A 23,161-nucleotide genomic window follows, 5' to 3' on the forward strand; every position below is an offset into this window, starting at 1 on the left:
TTACACGTAATCTCGCAATAGTGAGAAGGGAAAGTTAAAGTCCGTCGGTTCCAATCTATGATTGGTTGATGTGTGTGTAACCAAGGAAGTCCCAAAATAATGGGATAATGGGGTGAAGGTAGTATATCAAAAGTGGTGGTCTCCATATGGTGGACTCGTTAGCAGTGACAAGGAGTGCTTGTGTCTGGTTGGTGATTGGACCAGAAGATAGCGGAATACCGTTAATGAAACTAACAGAAACAGGTTTAGGTTTTGAAATAATAGGTATTTTATTTAAGGTAACAAAACATGTATCAATATAGTTCCCACAAGATCCTGTGTCGATCATAGCCTTGGTGGTAATCCTAGTCTGGTCCCACTGTAATGTTAGATGAACAAAGAGATAGGGGTTAGAAAAGGAAGTCGTTAATCCTCCTAGCAAGACATGTGAACACTCACCCTCTTTTTTGCGGACAAGGGGACAGACGCTTATCAAATGATCCGGGGATGCGCAGTACATGCAGAGGTTTCTGGATCTTCTTCTGGCTCGTTCAGTAGTTGATAAAGGTGGGCGTATGGTTCCTACCTCCATGGGAGTAGGGTCAACGGCCGAAATCCGAGAAGGACTAGACAATGGCATTCCCATTTTCTCAGCCTTTCTTTCTCACAGTCGCCTGTCGATGTTGATACTGAGTTGTATTAAGGCATCCAAGGTGCCAGGTAAATCCGCTCGGGCGAGCTCGTCTTTAACAGCTTCTGACAACCCGAGTCTGAATTGAGTTCGCAGAGATGTATCATTCCACCCTAAATCAAGGGTCCATCTTTTGAACTCTGCTACAAAGTCTTCTACAGGTCTCCTACCTTGTTTTAAAGCCCTCAATTGAATATCAGCAGTACTCTGCCTACTGGGGTCTTCATATAAACTAGCGAGTTCCGCTAGGAATAAAGAATAGGAGTTGAGAAGCTGATCATTTTTCTCAAAGAGAGAGTCTGCCCAGGCCCGTGGATCACCCGTTAAGTATGAAATAACGGTACAGACTTTAATTTGATCAGTAGGGTATGTATGAGGTTTTAACAAAAAAAGCAATTGGCATGCGTTTTTGAATTCACTAAATTTTTTCCGATCACCTGTAAACACTAGAGGAGGGTTTATTTTAGGTTCAGGGGGCTGAGCAGCAGTAAGCCGTGAAAGACGGGTTACCTGCTGTGTCAGAGTTTGATTTTCTTCTTTTACTTCAGTAAGAGCAAGTATTAATGCATTTACTTGTTGTGTTAATTGTGTCACTTGAGTGGGTAATTCTGCTGAATCCATTTTTTAGGTTCGTTCAATCTGTAACGCTCCTGTGTTTTTTTGTAGTAGGCTGGATTTGCAGCTGCAGAATCTCCACTCAGTAGTCATGTAGAGATGTGTTGAATAACCAGATCCAACTCTCCAGACTCATCACTGTGGGCCTGTCAGCTTCAGCATATAGATATACACACACTCAATAAGATGTTCCTGGAGTGATAGGATGTATATGATAGTATGAAGGTGATGTGCTGAAGGGACAGGTGTGAACAGTGACAGAGTTGGTAAGCACTTGATAGAAATGTTCAGGAGAGTATTAGATGGTATTAGGTAGAATGCAGATAGGTTAGTAATCGAGTATGGTAACAGGTGGTAAGGACAGCAGATGACAAATACAGGATAGGCTAACCCAGTGCAAGGATAGATGGTAGTAGACTCAAGAGCTAGCAATCTATGTAACAGTGCAGATGATAGAATTTGTATGCATAGATAGTAACAGTCCTTAATGTGCAGAGGTAGATAGTGTAAGTTAGGTTATGGAGGATTCCCCTGTGGGGTACTTATCACTAGTAAGGTTAGTAGTAGAGGGGTCCAGTAGTGAGGGAGTGATCCGGTAGCGAGATCCAGGGATCAGTAGCGAGGTTCCGGTCTGTTCCAGGTAAAAGCAAATAGCTGGAGGTTCCGGCAGCGAGACAAGCTTGTAAGCATGTAGACACACAGGCACATAAGCACGGGCACAGGCACATTGAACGAACAACGTGAGAGAGAACGCCGGCGGTTGAAATAGCCGCTCAGAGTGGCGCTCAGCGATGACGTCATCCGTCTTAAAGGTGTATGCGTACCACCTAATTAGAAAGGTGGGACGCATATTGAAAGAAAATGGAAATTAAGGGTACCAGAGGTACCAGAATCTTACACATTGTTGATCTCAAAGAAATCCGATCTCCACCCATTAACCCGTACTGCCGCTGTGTGTGATGTATATAGGGCCATTATGCAGCCCAACATCCATGGTCCTAGGCCAATATATGACAGGGTGGCCTGGATAAATTCCCAGGCCACCCTGTCAAAGGCCTTTTCGGTGTCTGTAGAAAGTAACATCATGGGGGTTTGCGTTGATCGAGCACTATGTATCAGACCCACCACTCGGGTCAAGTTATCCCTCGCCTCCCTGGTTGGAACAAAACCAACCTGATCCCAGTGTACCAATTGTGGGATATAAGGTATTAATCGGTTTGCCAACACCTTGGCGAACAATTTAAGGTCGGTATTGAGCAGGGAGATCGGGCGATAACTTCCACACAGTGATGGATCCTTTCCCTCCTTACGTATCAAAGTTATATAGGAACTCAGAGAATCTAAAGGCATACTAGGAACTCAGAGAATCTAAAGGCATACTTTCTCCTTCTCCAATCGAATTGAAGTATAATAATAAAGGGGTCTTCAAATGTTGCATAAATTGTTGATAATATGGAAGGGTATATCCATCAAGGCCGGGAGTCTTATGTCACTTAGACTGAGACAAGGCCAGGGTCAACTCTTTTTCTGTAATTTTACCCTCCATAACTGTCGTCTGTTCTAGCGACAGAGGAGGCATACCAGATGCTTGTATATATGCCATCGCCTCATTGATTTTCTCCTGTGTGTTCTTAGTTGCATCTATAGGTGGCAAATTATATAGAGCTTTATAATACACCTTAAATTCTTCTGCGATCTCAACTGAAGAGTGAATTTTCTGACCTTTTGTATTTTGTATTTGTGAAATTACTGTGCGTTTTTGTGGCCCGCGCAAGACTCTCGCCAACATTGTCCCCGGTTTGTCTGAAAACTCATAATATTTTCTTCTGGTTATCATAAGGTTCCGAACTGTTCTCTGAAATAAGAGTTTATTCAACTCTTCCCTTGCTTTCATAAGGGGGATTAGGTGTTCTCTCGCCAGAGACTGTTTATGGGAAGAGCTTAATGTTGTAATACGTTCTAACAGTGCAGCTACCGCCCTCTCTCGATCTCGCTTCAGTATTAGTCCCCGAATAACACACTTATGTGCTTCCCATGTTATTCCGGGTGCTTGTAACGGGTCAGTGTTATTCGCGAAATACTCTGTCAGGGCTACATCAATTTCAGCCCTGGCAGTGGGAATCTGAAGGAGGGATTCATTTAATCTCCAAGTCGCTAATCTCGGTGGTCCAGAGTCCCACTCAAACACCAGATGAACAGGTACATGATCTGAAAAGGAAAATTAATCTATATGAGTAGCAGCAATCAGAGGGAGGTCGTTCTGGGATACCATAAATCTATCTATTTTGGAGTAGGTATTATGTGTAGCTGAATAGTAGGTATAGTCCCTCTCCCCAGGGTGCATTATTCGCCATGGGTCAACCAGATCTAAAAGGGATATTTCCCTCTTCAATCTGTTTAATCGAGAGTACGATAGCTGGGATATTCCTCGTGAAGTGTCTATGAGGGGCTCTAGTGAAAAATTGAAGACTTATCAGATGCCCCTCACGGAATTCCAATATAGTCGACGTTAAAGACTGCATGAAGGGTATTTGATTGGCATTGGGGAAATATACATTCACAAGAGTAATTACTCTTTGTCCCAGCATCCCTTTAATCATCAAATACCTGCCCTGGGGGTCGGCCTGTAGGGCCCTAAATGCCCATGGGATATTTTTGGATATGACTATACTCACGCCTTTCGCTTTTGGGATGGGCGAGGGGGCGTGGAAAATCCCTATTATACAGTCTGGGGATCAGATCTTTCTTAAAGTAGGTTTCCTGGAAAAACGCTTTAGGAGTATGGCTTCGTCGCATATCAGATAACAGTCGTGAGCGTTTTTCCGGGGTGGACAGCCCTCGGACGTTTAAAGTGGTCAATTTAAGATTTGATATCGTCTCACCTGCTGAAGCCGCCATGTCTCACCTCTATGTCCCTGTCTCTGCCGGATGGGTGGGGGAAAAAAGAGAAAAGAAAAAGAAAGGGAGATTGAGAAAAAAAAAAAGGGGGGGTGGTAAAAATAAAAAAGGGAGGTAAAAAAAGGGGACGGGCGGTAAAAAAAAAGGAGGGCGGTAAAAATAGAAAAGGGAGGTAAAAAAAAATAAAAAAAAGGGGGGGGCGGTAAAAATAAAAAAAAAGGGGAGAAAAAGGAAAAACAGATTTTTATTTATACTTTTATTCTTCTTCCCCCTTCTTATCGGTCCGCACGTAATACATCTAAATAAGGGTTAATATTTAACCTTGCGCAATTTAGCGCGGCCTAATATGGGGGAGGCAGAAGGCCTAATAGCTCCGTAGAGTGTACAAAAAACCCAGAGAAAGAAAGAAAAAATACAAAATATGAGTGCACATAGCCCCAGCCCGCAGGCGACTGCCCTATATCTTATTGAAACATATGGGGAGGTGGAGACAGGGGAGAACAAGTTAAAGCAATATGGAGGGATATTGTGGTCTTGATCACAGCACAATAATAGCTACATCACATTATTTACTCCCTTCCTGTGGCTTCATCTTATGGGTCCATTACTCCCCTATATCCCACCCCCCGCATATTATATATCACATATCCCTCCCTCCTCTATTACCATGTTCCCCTGGCCCCTAAGGGCAGGGCCGGTGCAAGGATTTTTGCCGCCCTAGGCAAAATAAAAATTGCCGCCCCCCCCCCATATGACCTACCTTCACTACATCAGCCAAGAGCCAGAAGATCTCTGCATTACGCAAGTGTGAGCGCAGTGGTTGATGTAGTGAGGTGGGAAGCAGTTTAAAGGAACACTGATGGGGGGTAATTTCTGCTGTGACCTGTGTACAGTCCCCACCAACCTCAGCTTCTCCTCCCGGTTGGTGGTTGGTAATAATGCAGCTTCACCGCCATCCATGTGAATAAGGTCATGGAGACAGCCAATCACAGATCACCATCAGTCAGACGAGGTCAGCATTTGGGTAGACGGGGACACTGTCCATTATACACAGCCCCCCCATATCACACAATACAGCCCCCCCCCCCCCATATAATACAGCACACCTCCCATATCACACAATACAGCCTGCACAAAACAACCTCCCCATATCATACAATACAGCCCCCTCCATATCATACAATACAGCCCCCCCATGATACAATGCAGCCCCTTCCATATGATACAATGCAACCCCCTCCATATGATATATGGAAGGGGCTGCATTGTATGATATGGAGGGGGCTGCATTGTATGATATGGAGGGGGCTGCATTGTATGATATGGAAGGGGCTGCATTGTATCATATGGAGGGGGCTGCATTGTATGATATGGAGGGGGCTGCATTGTATGATATGGAGGGGCTGCATTGTATCATATGGAGGGGGCTGCATTGTATCATATGGAGGGGGCTGCATTGTATCATATGGAGGGGGCTGCATTGTATCATATGGAGGGGGCTGCATTGTATCATATGGAGGGGGCTGCATTGTATCATATGGAGGGGGCTGCATTGTATCATATGGTAGGGGCTGCATTGTATCATATGGAGGGGGCTGCATTGTATGATATGGAAGGGGCTGCATTGTATCATATGGAGGGGGCTGCATTGTATCATATGGAGGGGGCTGCATTGTATCATATGGAGGGGGCTGCATTGTATCATATGGAGGGGGCTGCATTGTATCATATGGAAGGGGCTGCATTGTATCATATGGAGGGGGCTGCATTGTATCATATGGAGGGGGCTGCATTGTATCATATGGAGGGGGCTGCATTGTATCATATGGAGGGGGCTGCATTGTATGATATGGAGGGGGCTGCATTGTATGATATGGAGGGGGCTGCATTGTATCATATGGAAGGGGCTGCATTGTATCATATGGAGGGGGCTGCATTGTATCATATGGAGGGGGCTGCATTGTATCATATGGAGGGGGCTGCATTGTATGATATGGAAGGGGCTGCATTGTATGATATGGAGGGGGCTGCATTGTATGATATGGAGGGGGCTGCATTGTATGATATGGAAGGGGCTGCATTGTATGATATGGAAGGGGCTACATTGTATCATATGGAGGGGGCTGCATTGTATCATATGGAGGGGGCTGCATTGTATCATATGGAAGGGGCTGCATTGTATCATATGGAGGGGGCTGTATTGTATGATATGGAAGGGGCTGCATTGTATCATATGGAGGGGGCTGCATTGTATCATGGGGGGGGGGCTGTATTGTATGATATGGAGGGGGCTGCTATGATACAATGCAGCCCCCTCGATATGATACAATGCAGCCCCCTCCATATGATACAATGCAGCCCCCTCCATATGATACAATGTAGCCCCTTCCATATCATACAATGCAGCCCCCTCCATATCATACAATGCAGCCCCCCCCATGATACAATGCAGGCAGCCCCCTTCATATCATACAATACAGCCCCCCCCATGATACAATGCAGGCAGCCCCCTCCATATCATACAATACAGCCCCCCCCCCCATGACACAATGCAGGCAGCCCCCTCCATATCATACAATACAGCCCCCCCCCCATGATACAATGCAGGCAGCCCCCTCCATATCATACAATGCAGCCCCCCCCCCCCATGATACAATGCAGGCAGCCCCCTCCATATCATACAATACAGCCCCCCCCCCCATGATACAATGCAGGCAGCCCCCTCTATATCATACAATACAGCCCCCCCCATGATACAATGCAGGCAGCCCCCTCCATATCATACAATACAGCCCCCCCCCCCCCCATGATACAATGCAGGCAGCCCCCTCTATATCATACAATACAGCCCCCCCCCATGATACAATGCAGGCAGCCCCCTCCATATCATACAATACAGCCCCCCCCCCATGATACAATGCAGGCAGCCCCCTCTATATCATACAATACAGCCCCCCCCCATGATACAATGCAGGCAGCCCCCTCCATATCATACAATACAGCCCCCCCCCCCATGATACAATGCAGGCAGCCCCCTCCATATCATACAATACAGCCCCCCCCCCTCCATGATACAATGCAGGCAGCCCCCTCCATATCATACAATACAGCCCCCCCCCCCAATATCATACAATGCAGCCCCCCATGTATGAAGAGTGAGGCCAGTGTCCGGGTGGGGGAGTGTACTGTGTTGTCTGTGTGAGGGGTGGGAGAGGACGGGACACACATCATCTCACCTTGCATGCTGTCCTCGGCATGTGATGGGGGATGGGAGACTGTCCGGTGTCCAGCAATCTGCTTCTGCCAGAAGTTGAACACGGAGCAGAGGGGGGGGGGGGCGTCTGGAGAGGCACAAGCCCAGCTCCCTGAGTGTGATTGGAGATCGGCTCCTGATCTTCTTCAAGCAGAAATCAGCTGGAGGGGCGGAGACCGGAGTGCAGTGAGCGCCGAGCTGGATCCCCAGGATTCTATGGAGGGCACTTCTGGCGCCCCGACTATTCTAATGTGCGCTCTAGACAAGTGGTGTGTGCTGCCTGGGGCTCGCTTGCTGTAGCGCTCAGGCGGCACAGCATGAGGAGTGCCACACCGGCCGGTCCACTACTGATTCGGGGTGCAGAATGGCGGCGCCCCCTGTTAAGCTGCGCCCTAGGCAGCTGCCTTAGTCGCCTTACTGGTAGCGCCGGCCCTGCCTAAGGGGCCCAAAGATATCAAAAGGCTTCTAAGAGTATTATACACATAATATTATTGATTTGATCTTTTCACACAGTAGGCCCGGGATCTTCTCGTATGTTTCTAGAGATATCAGTTCCATGTTGTTGCTGGTCCCTTAAATATTGAGATCTATTGAAAAGGGGGGTTAAAGAAGGTTGGTTACGGGGTTCCTCTAGCCAGTCAGGGATAAGGATTGGTGGGGTGCCCAAAAAGGTGAAGAGTCCCGGTGCTTGGTCCAACCAAAGTAAGACATAAGAGGACCCCCCTTCTGAACGACCAGGTGGAAGGGGTGCCCCCAATGATAAGTAGCTCCCACTGAGCGTATTACCTCCAATAGAGGCTTCAGGAGGGCCCTCATCTTTAATGTGCGCCGGGAAAGATCTGGGAGTAAGCGTATGGTAAACCCCCCATTTTCCATAGGACCCTTTGCCCAGGCTTTCCTCATGATCTCTTCCTTAATAGAGAAAAAATGTACTCTTACTAGCACATCCCGTGGGTGGTCTTTGCCTAGACTTCGGGGGGCACGTGCTCTGTGGACCCGGTCAAGTTCTATTGCCTCTGTGGGGGGTCGCTCCAAGAGCTCATTAAAAATTGCGGTTATTTTAGACCTCAATTCTGGGCCCTGGATTAGCTCTGGGATTCCACGTAGCCGAACATTATTTCGTCTGCTGCGATTTTCTGCATCATCTTGTTGCAATTGCAGGATTTGTATCTGCCTTTGTATGACTGTATTTGAAGTTTCTAGAGCAGTTACTTTGGAAGATAATATGGTGTGTCCTGATTCTACCACTTCCACTCTGTTTTCTGTGTAATCTATTTGTTGTTTAAGTGAGTTAATCTCTTGAGTAAGAGTACTTACGATGGATGCTGCCATCTCTGTGATGTCTTGTTTAGTGGGTATGGTAGCGAGGATTTCCTGCCATTCCATAGTCTTAGACCGCCATGTCAGGGCTGACTGAATTGGAGACACCGCCGCACCTTCCAGATGGGGTGCCATTGGGGAGGCTGAATGGTGTGGACTCTTTGCACGGGCGTCCTGTGTCTCCATCAGAGGGGCGCTTCCCTTCTCAATCCGTTTACAAGCTGCATGTCCTGCTGCGGGCGGGTGGGTTGGCGCCATCTTGGAGCGGTCCTTTGCTGACTGACCAGTCAGAGGGGTATGTCTCAAAAAATATGCCGAAATATCGGCTCTGCTGCTGTCTGCCTGAGTCCCCTGAACTCTCGCAGCACCAGGCATAGAGGAGGGAGGGAAATCACTAGCTGCACAGGGCGGTAGCACCTCTTGGATAACGGAGCCATGTGGAAATTAGACTCTACGGCACCATTGCCTGACCACACCCCAATACAACGATGTAGAAGACCGGGATATATTTGTGGTAATTTTATCCAGCCTTTCCCTAATTTCACCCTCTGTTAGCCATAGTGGCAAGTCCCGTGTATTACTACTAACCATATAGTCGTGGTCAGTGTACCCCTCCTTTTCCTGAGTAAAGACTGACGAGAAAAAGGCGTTCAGCACGGTTGCCTTTTCAGTGTCCTCTGTAACCATCCTCCCATCATCGTTAACCATGTGTGCAATATGCTCTGCCCTTGTTTTTTTGCTGTTGATATATTTAAAGAATTTCTTTGGTTTTTTTTTTTACTATCCTCCGCTATTTGTCTCTCAATGTTGATTTTAGCCATTTTGATTTTGTATTTACTTTTCTTATTTGCCTCCTTGTATTGCTTAACCACTTTAGCCCCAGCCCTATTTCGGACACTTTTTGTTCACAAGTTAAAACCAGTATTTTTTCCTAGAAAACTACTTAGAACCCCCAAACATTATATATATTTTTTTAGCAAAGACTCTGGAGAATAAAATGTCGGTCATTGCAAAATTTTTTGTCACGCGGTATTTGCGCAGCGGTCTTTAAAACGCCATTTTTTTGGAAAAAATTTGAAAAATCACATTTCACTGCATTTAAAAAATACTAAACAGTAAAGTTAGCCCATTTTTTTTGTATATTGTGAAAGATGATGTCACGCCGAGTAAATAGATACCAAACATGTTACGGTTTAAAATTGCGCCCCCCCGTGGGATGGCGACAAACTACGGTCAATAGAGATCTCAATCTGCGACGCTTTAAATTTATTTAACGGTTACCAGTTTAGAGTTAGAGTGTAGCTCTTTTTTTTTAATTATTGCCCACGCTCTGGCGATCGCGGCGATACCTCACATGTGTGGTTTGAACAGCGATTTCATTTGCGGCTCGACTTGCGTATACGTTTTTTTTTGTGCGCGAGCTAACGGTGACGGGGACGGCTAAATTTTTTTTTTTTTTTTTTTCCTATTTATTTTTTCTTTTTTTTTAAACTTTATTACAGGTTTTTAAAAAAAAAAAAAATCTGATCACTTTTATTGCTGTCACAAGCAATGTAAACATCCCTGGTGACAGCAATATGTCGTGACAGGTACACTTTATGGAGGGATCGAGGGTCTAAAAGACCCTAGACCCCTCCACTACACTTCCCTGTATGCAAAACGCCGAAAACGGCATTTTTGCATACAGCCGTTTTTCAAATCTGCCGCCTTTTGCAGCACAGTAACCCGGACGTGACGTCATGGACGCCGCCTCCGGGTTACGTCATCGGAGACCCGATCGATGCCGTTTCCGGCATTCATCGGGACTCCATCCAGCCGGCGGACGTGCCGGCTGGGTGCTCGGGGCTCCCGGTGGGACGGTAGCCCCGAGCAAAGCCGCGGAAGGCGGCGGGAGGGGGGGGACGTCCCCTCCCGCCCCCCCGGGTAACGATCGAGCGGCTCCCGAGCCGCATCGATCGTTACCGACGGAAAGCCGACCGTCGGCTTCAAACAACGGTACCGGGATGATGCCTCTAGCTAGAGGCATCATCCCGGTATAACCACTCAAAGTCAGCCGACGTAGAGGTTACGTGACTGGTAGTAAAGTGGTTAAAGGCCGATACTGTGCTCTCTGATTTATATTTCTTGAAGGCCATTTTTTTTCCCTTAATACGTTTTTTAACATTACGGTTTAGCCAGCCAGGTTTGGCTTTGTCTCTTTTAAATTAATTTCCCATAGGAATGCACTGCGAGATGCATTTGTTTAATATGTTCCTAAAGCAATCCCATTTTTCCTCCGTGGTCAGTGTTCCTACGGTTAGGTCCCAGTTTACCCTTTCCATCATGGAGCACAATTTGGGAAAGTTTGCCCTTCTGAAGTTTAGGGTTCTTAAGTTCCCCACTTGCCTTGTTATATTGTTATTTACGCTAAATGTGATCATCCTGTGATCGCTAGAGCCCATGTTGTCCTGGACTCCTACCAATGAGATTAGGTCTGGGTCATTAGTGATCAATAGATCCAGCACTGCATTTTCTCTAGTAGAAGAATCCAACAACTGAGACATGTAGTTGTCCTGTAAGGTTTCCATGAATAGACGGGCCTTCTGTGTGTGTGTAGTCCCCTCTTCCCAGTCAATGTCGGGATAATTGAAGTCCCCCAATATGATGACTGATCCCAGTTTTGACACTTTTCCCAACAGTGATATAAATTCCAGCTCTACCTCCTCCCTTTGGTTGGGTGGCCTATAGCAAACCCCCACAATTACTTTTCTCTTTTCTTCTTCCCTGCGGAGTTCTACCCATATGGATTCTAACTCCATATTCATCCCTTCCATAATATCACTCCTCTCTATCACCCTTACATTATTCTTGACATAGAGACATACCCCTCCCCCTCTTTTTCCTACCCTGTCCTTCCGGTACACCGAATACCCTTGGATATTGGCCGGCCAGCCAGTCATGTGAGGGGGGGGGGGGAAATCGAACCAAGTGATTATTTTTATTCCTGTTTGGTCTGAGGTTTTCCCGCACAGACCCCCCCCCCCCCATTGACGTTATGGAACTACTGTCGCTGCTGACTTTAATACTGCCTTCTGTACTTTGCTCCCTCCTGACTGACTCTACTTCTGAGCCCTCCCCCCCATCTCCTAGTTTAAAAGCCCCTCCAACTTGGTGGCCATCTTTCTCCTCAAAAGAGCTGTACCATCCCCATTAAGGTGCAGCCCATCCTTACTAAAGAGCCAGTAGCCGACTGAGAAGTCAGCCCAGTTCTCCAGGAACCCAAACCCCTCCTTCCTACACCGATTCCTCAGCCTAAGTCCCTAAAATCGTTCTTTAGGATCCTCCACCTTCCTCTTACTTGGTCATTAGTGCCCACATGCACCATGACCGCTGGGTCATCCCCAGCCCCGCCCAATAATCTGTCTACCCGATCCGCGATGTGCCGAACTCGAGCGCCCGGTAAACAACATACTGTGCGGCTACCGCCATCTTTTCAACAGATTGCCCTCTCTGTCCTCTTGATGATTGAGTCCCCCACTACCACAACCTGGCTAACCTTTCCTGAATCTCAGCACCCCTTCTTCCTGGAGCCGCCACTCCCCTGGAAGCTGGGAGAGGGCGCCTGCTCCAGCACTGCCACCCCTGAGCTGATATCCTCCAATTATAATGGGTCCAGGATCCTGCTGCTGCTTTGTTACCCACTATGCTATATCCAAGCCACTAGACTCCCACCGATAATGCAACCTACATGCTACCTACATACAACATGCATGGCTGCAGGTTACATGTTGCATGCATACATACAACCTACATAAACTTTTTTTAAATAGGTACTGTTGATGGCAGCAAAGGTTAATATACCCTGTGCTAGCAACATGCTATAGACAGCATAACCTTAATTTACAAAACAGAGCGCAACAGTCGATTGTGCCAATCAACTGCGCTGCTCAAGCAGCATTGATTGCGGTTAGGTAAAGCCTTAAACCTTTTTTTAAAAAACTGGATTTTTGACTTACCAAAAAATCCATTTCTCTGGTGTTCTTGACGGACACAGCTCACGATTCTTCTTAACCATTGGGTTATACTGCCCCCTACACTAGGCAGGAAAAAGTCTGACTATGCCTGTGGGCAGTCCCAGGGGGTATACACCCACTCTCAGCTATTAGGCACTCAGTTTTGTTACAAGCAGTGTCAGAACAGAGGTGGGTGCTGTGTCCATCAATGAACATCAGAGAAATGGATTTTACGGTAAGTCAAAAATCCCATTTTACCTATCGTTCATTGTCAAAACAGCTCCTGATTCTTAACCATCGGGGCGTACCAAATCAGTGTTAAACATGAGGGGTGGGAAAAAAGCAGAAAAAAAAATTCCCAATGCTAACCAGGCTGGACCTCAACCATAAACAACTAGAGCTCACTTGAAAAAAATACACCCTCAAAGAGGACCAGGTCCTCCAAGCAGCAGCCAGCAAAACCTTGGAGCCAAAAGAAGCATCCGCAGATGCCAAAGCATTCACTTTATAGAATTTTGTGAAAGTGTGCACTGCCTACCAGGTGGCCGCCTTGCAAACCTGCGTTACTGAAGCTTGATGACAGAAGCCCAGGATTCACTAAGCACCCTAGTCGAGTGCTCCTTGACAGGGAAAAGGAGGAACCTGCCCCTGATGCAATAGGCCTGAACCACCGTCTGTCTGATCCATCTGGAAATGATCGCAGAAGAAGCAGATAACTCTATGTGAGGTTTGTGCGCAAGCACAAAGAGCATGACTTCCTAAAAGACTCCGTAGCTGCTAGGTACACCCCAATTGCCCCGACCACATCCAAGGCATGCAAGACAATTTCCATTTGGATGTTTTGCCTGGGACAAAGGGAATGCAACACCACGACTTGATTTAAATGACAGTCAGACCAACTTAGGAAAGAATGCACAGGGGTGAAGCACCACCTTATCCTTGTGAATCACCAATAAGGTGGACATAACTCCGCCAGTTCCGACACCCTGCGCACAGAGGTGATAGCCACCAAAAAAGGCCACCTTCTGTCGCAGCACAACCAGGGAAACCTTCCAAATATTTTCAAAGGGAGGCTTCTGTAGAGCACCACATTAAGATCCCAGGGCGGCAATGGACCCCACAATGAAGGAACCAAAATGTCGGACACCCTGAAGAAAGGAATGCACCAGGGAGTGTGAGGCCAAAGGTTGTTGGAAAAAGACTGCTAAAGCCGATACCTGGCCCTTTATGGTACTCCAGGCCAATTTCTGTGCAAACCTCTGTGGAAGAAAGGTTAAAATCCGATCCACCAAGAATGAGCTAGGATGAATCCCAAGAGACTCACACCACGCAATGTTAATCTTCCTAGAAGTAGATTTCCTAGCTATCAACAGCATAGGAATCATCGACAAACCTCCACCCTTCAGCACCTGGCGTTCAACAACCAAGCCATCAAACCTAGCAACTGTAAAGCAGGATGGAAGATCGGTCCTTGGGATGACTGTCTGCAGGAGGCAATTCAGCTTCTGTTCAGCAATGTCTGGAGTTTTTCCACAGGAAGAAACACTCTGGCTGAGGCAAAGTCCAGAGTCAGACCCAGATAGTCCAGTTTTGGTGGACATAACCAAAGCAGACTCCTGAAGGTTCAGAAGCCAACTGAACTTCCCTTAGAGTTCGCAGAGCAGTCTCCAGTTGTCCATCAGAGCAGTTGGAGACTCCGCTCACAGAAGATCGTCCAGGTACCCCAGTACTACGATCCCCCGCTTACTCAAAAAATGCCAGCACAGGGGCCACCACTTTTGTGAAGACCCAAGGAGCGGAGGCAAGACCAAAGGTCCACACCACAAATCGATAATGCTCCTCGCCCACAACAAAGTGGAGGAAGCGTTGGTTAACGGCACCTTAGAATGTGCAGGTAGACGTCCTTGAGGTCAACAGACACGAGAAGAAATCCCCCTGATGTAGGGACGCCACTACCATGTGAATAGACTCCATGTGGAAATTCTGTACTCACAAGCAGTTTAGCGCCTTGAGGTCCAGAATTGGACGTACCCTGCGTTCCGAAATCAGAACAGGAACAATCACCCCTTAAAAAGAAACAAGTCTTGCATTACCCCAAAGAGACCATAAGTGATCTGGGGACAAGTACAGGTCACAAGGGAAGAACCTTTCCGGAGGATATGACCGAACTCGATCTTGTAGCCTGACCGAATAACTTCATGTACCCACGTGTCCTATACCAGGGAGGTCCTGACTTTTGATCCCCTTGTCTTGAGAACCTGAGGGACAAAAAAAACTCTATGAGCTGAGGAGCACCTTGCCCTTGGTAGCCTGAAGAAGAGTACTCCTCCCCCCTGTGAGACCCTTAACAATTTCATCCAAGGAAGCTCTAAACAGGCAATCCCCTACAAGTGGGAGATCAGATGAGGCCTTCTTAGAAGTCTGGTCTGCAGAACATTTTTTCAGCCAGATAATACGCCGAAGGACCACTGCTGATACAGACAGCCTAGAAATCAAGGAGCCTCATCCAAAGAGGCATCACAGATAAACTGTAGCTCCTGGACCAACTGATCAGCAAAACAGGGGAAAGTCGTTTGCCCTCCCGGTCCCAGCGTAAAAGTTTAGCCCACTCTAAACAGAGCTTAAGACACCAGGGCAATAGTAAATACCGGCCTAAATACCGGCCTAAGTGTTGAACCAGCCACAGTGAACACATGGCGGGCCAGAGCTTCCGCCCTCCTATCAACTGGATATTTAAAGGCCATGGACTCCTCAACCGAAATTAAGGTAGCTTTATTTAACCTTCAAAATGACTAGTCCACCACAGGTGGGACCTTTAACGCGGTCAATCCTCATAAAAGCACACCGAAAGCAAAAAGTGCTTAGAAACCACTGCGTTTTGGACAACCCCACTGTTTTGTGACACTATTAAAGTAAGCGGAAAAAGGAACACCCTCACTGCTTTGGAAGGCCTGTGGGTGCCAAAAGGGACCGATGCCTCCAATGCAGCATCAGCAGCAACCTCCATTTTTAAAGTGTCACACACTGACACAAACAGTGCATCCACCAGCACCTTTTCATGCACGGCTAGAGGAGCAGAGGAATCATTCTCACTATCTGAGCACTCGGGGTGCGTGGACACAGACCCAGTAGGGTCGCTATATACTAAGCTCACCCGGAAAACAATCAGGGGTGGCCGCCAACTGCGATCCCGCAAAGGGGACGCTGACCAAGGGCCCACAAATGGACCACCAACTGGACCCCGCAAAAAACAAGGGGGTGGCCCTCGGAGCCCTCCATAGAGTGCATAATAGGAAATGGCTCCCTTAAAAGAGGGCCGCCCCGCCATGATGCAGACGTGCAGGCAGGGTACCCTGAGGGTCCTCCAGTTCTAAAAGGAGCACGTGCCGCACACAATATGGCAAGGCCGTCATTAAAAAAAGAAGCGCCCCCACAGCGCCATCCCTTCCAAAGGAGGTGCCAAGCTGACCACATGGCCTAGCAGGCCGCAGCCTAAATTTTTGTGGAGGCCCAGCCTCAAGGCCACGGATCCCAGCCCAGCAGATGTTTCCAACTAGTAGGCCGCAACTTAAAATTTCTGCCAGATCCAGCCACATGAGGCGCATACCCACAGATGCTAAACTATCTGCTTCCCCAGCCAAACAACCATCGCAGGGAATTCAGAGGACATCCCTGCCCCAGTCCCCAACCCCCAGGTTGGCAGGGAACCCTGCTCAATCCCCCCCTTGTGCGCCGGGAAAAACCCGGTCAGCTGAAACTCCAACCAGCCCCCCGTAGAGCATGTGAAAAAAGCCAGCTTATAACCTAACCTAGGGAGGGGGGGGGAGGCAAAGACCCACAGTGACCACCGAAATTTTAGGAGGGGCTCGAAGGATGGGAACCTGGGGGGGTCCCACGCCGACCCCAAAACCCTCCAGGAGTGGGGGGGGGGGAGGGGACAACAGCTACTTACCATATCAGGAACAGGAAGGGCACCACTCCAGACAGACCACCACTCCATCGTAATGTGGGTGCTGTCAGTCAGGAGAAACGCTGGGACTCAGGCTGAGGCCAGGCCGTATTCATTCTCGCCCCTGTCCAGTGGGGCTATGTCACGGCCAACCTAGCGCAGAGCTGCGGTCTGCACACGCTCACTGGCCAGATTGGGAGGACCCTCTGGATCTAGATTATCCATCGTCCAGTCCGGCAATTGATTGTAGATTCTCACAGAAACAAAATAGCAAAAAGATGATTTAAAAAAAAAAAAAAAAATCGCCAGGACCAGAGATCCCAGCAAGGAACTAGGTCCTTACTCTAGATTTGGCAGAAAAAAAAAAACTAAATGCCCCCCCCCCCCCCCCCCCGGACTGCCCCTAGGCATAGTCAAGCTTTTTCCTGCCTAGTGTCCTACTCCTGTAGGGGCAGCATAACCCAAAATGTTAAGAATCAGGAGCTTTGTCCGTTAAACAAAAGCGCAATATATATTTTTTTTTAAAAAATACTGAGTAAACCATCTTCCCAAGTCAATTCAAAAGGTATCTCCAGTTTAATTTTCCCTTTACAGTTTCCCTCTTTAATTTGAACTTCGCTAACACTTGTAGGCTACAGTGGTCTTTTCAATCTATTATTTAATTGTTGTGTCCTATTTAAAGACATTTCCTATGTTGCAAGGGAGAAGTAATTTCCCCAATGAATGCATGGAGTAGAACGCAATAAAAATAGGAAGAACAAAATGCTCTAAGTAGAACCACCAATTTCAGAACATCTCCACTAAAAATCAAAACTTGAGTAGCTGTTTTGAACAAAACAAAATATATTTTTTTTAATAAAAAATAAAGTATAAACCTTTACACAGGATTCCTTTTGCTATGGAGGCAGCTTGGTGGGAACTGTATTTCAAGATTGCAAGATTTTTCATCTCCATGTTAGGGCTAGCGAAGAGAGACACTTTCTCCAGGTCAACAGTTATTTCATTCAGGACACTTCTAAGACAGACTTTGTCCAGGACACATGGCAGACCATCCAGCTCCAGATGACATTTTTCAATGCTTTTGTAGACTACAATCTTCCAGCCAGGTAGAATCTCATATCCATGAAACATGGAGACCGCAAGCTCTGCATGATGCACTGTGGTATATCGGGCAAAACCAAACCCTCGATTAAGTCCACTAAAATTCATCATAAGACGAAACTCGTACAATGTTCCAGCAGTTTGAAAAAGTGGAATTATTTTATCTTCATAGATTTGAGGGAGATGGTTAATAAAAATTTCTGTCCCCAGTGGAGGAGCGTCTCCAACCCAGCCTGCAAATATAAATGTGGTAATATGAAAATGTACATTAAAGACTAGGACCAGATGCATTTTTTACCAAACTGATCACCATTTTTTACTAGCTGAATGCAAAGTTAAAGCATAAAAAAGGAAATATTAACCAATTAAAGCAACTGTTGCTGAGGGGTTGGAGGTCTGAGTTCAACTTTGCTGTCTTCAATACCTTAGAGGCTGCAAGAATTCTTACACTTCAGGTGTTACAAATTCAAAAGTTTCCAGGCACTCTTTCCAGCAACACGTAGAGCTCTACATCTCACAATTTCATTAGAGTTGCTTGAAATCGCAGTTCAAAAAAAACTGTTCTCAGAGCAACACTCTGGGGATGATTTACTAAAGGTAAATAGTGTGCACTGCAAGTCCCCCCCCCTCCCCCCTCCCCCGAAGTGCAGCTGCCCTAGTTGTGAGGGGGACATGCAAGGAAAATAAACTGCATTTTTGCTTGCACAGAATCAAAATTTTTATCATAGGTGTATTTTAAATAGAGAGAATATCAGCCAAAAATCCAGAAAAGAACATGATACAAATGTTATAAATGGAGTTGCAGTTCAGTGAAGAAAAAAGATTTTTGTAAGATCTTACCGTACAATCTTTTTCTCTGAAGTCCATTGACAGACACAGCCTCATCTTCACCGACTAAATGGGTTATGCTCCTCCCTGCAGGAGTAGTCTAGGCAGGAAAAAAATTTAGATGTACATGCCCACAGGGCTGTCCCCACAGGCATAACCCACACACAGTAGTAAAGCAAAATCTCTTGCGCTTAAGTAGAGTCTGTCAGAGTAGAGAGAGGTACACTTCAAACTCAGATATTAAAAAAGGCTGCCGGTCTTGCTGCCCCCTTCAGGATCAAGGGTGTCCAAAACCAACTGGGAGGGGAAAAAAACTGAATTTTTGTAAAATCTTACCTGTAAAATTCCTTTCTCTGAGTCCTCCGACAGTCGCCGCCGCCTCTAAGTCATCACTGTTGGGTATTGACTTCCGCTCTGCAGGAGTAGCTAGGCATAAAGACTTAGTCAAAAGAACAAAGGCGTTTGCATATACACACCCATGGGGGCTGTCCCATCTGGTCAATACCCCCCTGCAGTGACCACTCCCAACTCAGTTTGGTAGCATAGCAGTAGGTAATAAGAACACAACCCCAAAAGACGGGCGGGGGCGGCGACTGTCGGAGGACTCAGAGAAAGGAATTTTACAGGTAAGATTTTACAAAAATTCAGTTTTCTCTTACGTCCTCCGACAGTCGCCGCCGCCTCTAAGTCATCACTGTTGGGATGTCCCAAAGCAGTATAGACATGAGGGGTGGGAGACGCAACCATAGAAAAGGCAACGCAGTACCCACATCAGAGAAAGGAATCTTACATGCACAGTAAGAGAACCTGCTGGGCAACAGAAAACAATGCTCGACAGGAGCAACAGCCCAGGAAAGCAAACACCAACAGCCAGGGACCCATAAAAAAAAACAAGGGTCCTTCATGGCACTGCCGCACTGAGAACCTTGCGGCCAAAGGAGGCATCAGCTGACGCCAGAACATCTACTATGTAGAATTTGGAAAAAGTGTGCACCGACGACCAAGTCGCAGCCTTGCACACCTGGGCCACCGAGGCTCGATGTCAATAGGCCCAGGACGCACTCACAGATCTGGTAGAGTGCGCCTTAACAGGGAAGGGTGGAACCCGTTCCTTCAAAGCATAAGCCTGTTCAATGGTCTGTCTGATCCATTTGGCAATAGTCGCTGCAGACGCAGCCATGCCCTTCCGAGGTCCCTCAGGAAGGACAAAGAGGGAATCCGTCTTCCGAAAGTATTCCGTAGACGACAGGTAAACCCTGATCGCCCTGCCAACATCCAAGGAATGCAGAGCCACCTCCTTAGGATGTTTAGGCTTCGTACAAAGCGAAGGCAGGACAATGTCCTCATTAATGTGGAACTCAGAAATCACCTTAGGAAGGAAGGAGGGTTGCGGACGCAAAACCACCTTATAATCGTGAATCACCAAGTACGGAGAACGGCAAGATAACGCCGCCAGTTCTGATACCCTGCGAGACGAAGTGATCGCCACCAAAAAGGCAACCTTCTTGGACAGCAAAGGCAACGATATCTTCCGTATGTTTTCAAACAGAGTACTCTGTAACACGGACAGAACCAAGTTCAAGTCCCATGGAGGTAAGGGCTCCTTCCTGGGAGGAGCCAAATGTCGCACACCTTGAATGAAGGTGCGAACCAAGGAATGAGACGCCACAGGGCGTTGGAAAAGAACAGCCAGTGCGGACACCTGGCCTTTTATCATGGTCAGCTCCAGGCGCTGGTCCACCCCAGACTGGAGGAAGGCCAAAACTCTCGACACCGAGTACCAGCGAGGGGAGAACCCCCTGGACTCACACCAGGCGAAATAGGCCTTCCAGGTACGGTAATAGATTTTACCAGAGGAGGTCTTCCTAGCCTTGACAAGGGTAGGGATGACCTCAGAGGAGAGACCCCTATCCCTCAGGACCTGGGTCTCAACAGCCAGGCCGTTAAAGCCAGCGACTGTAAAGCAGGATGGAAGATCAGACCCTGAGACAGGAGATCTTCCCGCATTGGCAGCCGCCACGGAGGCGACACTGCCAGGTGAACAACGTCTGGGTACCAGGACCGGCGTGGCCAGTCCGGCGCCACCAGAATCACCAGGTGCGGATCGGAGGCTAACCTGCGGAGGAACCTGGATAGTAACTGCATCGGGGGAAAGGCATACATCAGACGATACTGATGCCAAGGGGCCACCAACACATCCGAGGCGTCTGCCAGAGGATCGCGCGTTCTTGCCACGAACCTTTCCACCTTTTGGTTTAACCGAGATGCGAACAGATCCACGTCCGGGGATCCCCACTTCGCACACAGCATTTGGAAGACTTCTGGGTGCAGGGAACATTCCCCCTGGTCCAGGGTCTGGCGGCTCAGATAGTCGGCCTGCCAGTTCTCCACACCCGGAATGTGAACTGCTGAAATCGCCGGGACATGAGTCTCGGCCCACGACAGAATGTCGGTCACCTCCCGGGCCGCCCGGGCACTCCTGGTGCCCCCTTGGTGGTTGATGTAAGCCACCGCGGTACCATTGTCCGTCTGTACCCGAACAGGACGGCCCCGAAGTCGGTCAGACCACTGGAAGAGACAGAGTTTTATCGCTCGCAATTCCAGCATATTTATCGGGAGAGAGGACTCCTCCCTGACCAAGTGCCCTGGGCAGACAGGTTTCCCAGGACGCCACCCCAGCCCGACAGGCTGGCATCCGTGGTAATCACCGTCCACAATAACGGACGGAATGACTTGCCTTCCGACACCGTCGGGGACTGGAGCCACCACAGAAGAGCCAACCTGGTCTGACGACTCAATGAGACAACCAGATCCAGGGACTAAGGCAGTCTGTCCCACCTGGCCAGGATCTCCGCCTGGAGAGCCCGCGTGTGAAACTGAGCAAAGGGTATCGCCTCGAAGGCCGAAGCCATCAACCCCCAGGCCCCGCATACATGTCCTGAGTGACAAGGACGGATTGTCCCTGAGGGACCTGATCTCGTCCTGCAAGGTCCGGAGTTTGTCCTCCGGTAAGAACACTTTTGCCTGAGCAGAGTCCAGAATCATTCCCAGATAGGGTAGACGAACCGTTGGCGACAACGTCGATTTCTGAACGTTGATGGTCCATCCGAACTCCTGTAGCGTCTGTACCTTGGTGGACAGATCGCGCAGAAGGTCTTGGCTGACACTCGATCTCAGAAGAAGATCGTCTAGGTACCCCTAAGCCGCAATGCCCTGTGCCCTCAACAGGCCCAGAACCGGCGCCAGCACCTTGGTAAAAACCCTTGGAGCCGAAGCGAGACCGAAAGGTAACGCCACAAACTGATAGTGGTCCTCTGCGATAGCAAACCGAAGGTACCTCTGGTGACCCTCGAAAATGGGGATGTGCAGATACGCATCCTTCAGATCTATCGAGGCCAGGAATTCTCCTGGATTTAGGGAGGCCACCACCGAACAGAGAGACTCCATTCAAAACTTTCGAACTCGCACGAAGCGGTTCAGCGCTTTCAGGTCCAGAATTGGATGTACTTTGCTCTCCTTCCTGGGCACAGTGAACAGATTTGAATAAAATCCTCGAAACCTGTCCCGATGAGGCACCGGGACAATCACCCCCTGAGCAAGAAGGTCCCGTACCGCTTGGTGCAGATCCTGCAGACGCCCAGGAGGCAAATGAAGATTTGAGGCAAAAAATCTGTTCCCTGGTCAGGATAGGAATTCGATCTTGTATCCTGATCGAACAATTTCCTGAACCCACCTGTCCGAAACCCGGAGCAGCCAAGGTTGGAGGAAACCGCGCAAACGTCCCCCCACCCCGGAATTGGGTGAGGGCGCCCCTTCAGGCGGAGGCGGACTGACCCGCCGAGCCGGCATTGCCCGACTTCTGCTTGCCCGCCCAGGGCTTCTTCTGGTTACCCTGGCCCTTGAAGGGCTTGCCCTTCGATTGGTTCCGAAAGGCACAAAAGGACCCCTGATTGGATCGAGACGCCGAACCCCGCTTGCCACGAAAGGACTTGTTCTTCGGGTTCTGGGGCAGCATAGTGCTCTTGCCCCCTGTGACGCCTTTTACCAGGGTATCCAACGCCTCGCCAAAAAGGCGAGAACAAGCATAGGGAAAATCAGCAACTGTTTTCCGCGAGGACTGGTCAGCCGACCAGCTCTTCAGTCAGATTAGTGGATGGTTAAGTACCGAGACACTGGACAGGCGTGCTGCCAAAGGGGCCTCATTTAAGGCCGCATCACACAAATACATGATTCCTTGGTGAATTTGATCCACCATATCCAGCCGGGCAGGTGGAACAGCATCAGACACGAGGTTGCTCCTAAGCACCTTAGTCCAATCAGCCACCGCCTGAGCCACCAAAACGGACGCGAAAATGGGTTTGAGCAACGAGCCCGCCACCGTATAGGAATGGCGTGCTAGGGACTCCAACCGCCGGTCCGTGGGATCCCGAAAAACCGGGGTATCCTCTGAAGGAACCAAGGTAGCCTTGTTTAAGACTGCCACAGTATGATCTACCTGCAGAGGCACACACCATCGTGATTCCGTAGCCGGCGCA

The 23,161-nt window shown here is 48.3% G+C and overlaps 1 protein-coding gene and 1 pseudogene across 2 annotated transcripts in view; both read right to left on the reverse strand.

Annotated features, from left to right (window-relative positions):
- LOC309553175 (histidine--tRNA ligase, cytoplasmic-like) overlaps window positions 1–23,161 on the reverse strand; it is a 246,276-nt gene that overhangs the window by 79,335 nt on the left and 143,780 nt on the right. The window lies entirely within an intron of this gene.
- LOC309554608 (dead end protein homolog 1-like) overlaps window positions 1–23,161 on the reverse strand; it is a 115,113-nt pseudogene that overhangs the window by 41,193 nt on the left and 50,759 nt on the right. The window contains exon 3 of the transcript in view: window positions 17,573–18,031. The product of the transcript in view is annotated as a dead end protein homolog 1-like (transcript). The remainder of the gene's footprint in view (window positions 1–17,572; window positions 18,032–23,161) is intronic.

Source organism: Pelophylax lessonae (genome assembly GCF_965119305.1).
Source record: "Pelophylax lessonae genome assembly, chromosome: 4".
NCBI classification, from domain to species: Eukaryota; Metazoa; Chordata; class Amphibia; order Anura; family Ranidae; genus Pelophylax; species Pelophylax lessonae.